Source organism: Plasmopara halstedii, assembly GCF_900000015.1.
Source record: "Plasmopara halstedii genome assembly, contig: Scaffold_614, whole genome shotgun sequence".
NCBI classification, from domain to species: domain Eukaryota; phylum Oomycota; class Peronosporomycetes; order Peronosporales; family Peronosporaceae; genus Plasmopara; species Plasmopara halstedii.
In genome coordinates, this window is record NW_020187532.1 from 2945454 (window position 1) to 2946277 (window position 824).

The window sequence follows — 824 nt, forward strand, 5'->3', positions numbered from 1 at the left end:
CGAAGAGTTCGACAGTGCCTTGAAGGCAGGCGATTCGGCCAAAGTGGTCATTGTACGACCAGACGAGGAGATAAACTGGTCATCGCCTCTGGATGAAGCTGTCTTGGAAGACACCAAGAGAGTGCTGAACGCACGGAGGGGATCGTCGATCCTATGGAATCCCTTGGATCCGTACTATCTTTTGGTTTAGGAATGTCAAGATGTCGTCTCCAAAGACCCGCCTTCGGTTCTACCTCCGGACTGAGGTGTGTGTCGTGAGACTAACCTGGTACCGGGAACCAAATACTGCGTAACACGCCAATGGCCCCTGCACAAGGAGCAGTGCGACGTCATTAACGCCTTTTTCCGTGCAAAGCACGACGCAGGAATGGTACGTGAGAGCAAGTCTACCCATTCAATACCCACGTTTTGTGTTCGAAAGCCGAACGGCAAGTAGCGTATCGTCCATGCTTGCAATTAGTTCAACGATGCCACCATTCCGGCACAGACGCCGATTTCTAGAAAGAACGTTCTTCAAAACAACATGGTGGGGTGTACGAAGTACAGTGCACTCGACTTGGTCGATGAGTAGTAACAATTGCTCATGAGAGCGAGTGATAGTCCGCTAACAGCGGTGAACACTCCGAGCGGTATGCTCTTGGAGTGGCCGGTAGTGCCCCAAGGGCTGTCAAATGCCCCAGCAATATTTAATGGTCTTGTGACGCAGTTGTTCAGGCCCCACAGGGCGTATGCACCGACATACTTTGACGACATTTTCGCTCACAGTCGTGCGGAGCACGGGAGGACAGATGAGGAGAACCACATCGTCCATTTAAGAGCGGTGC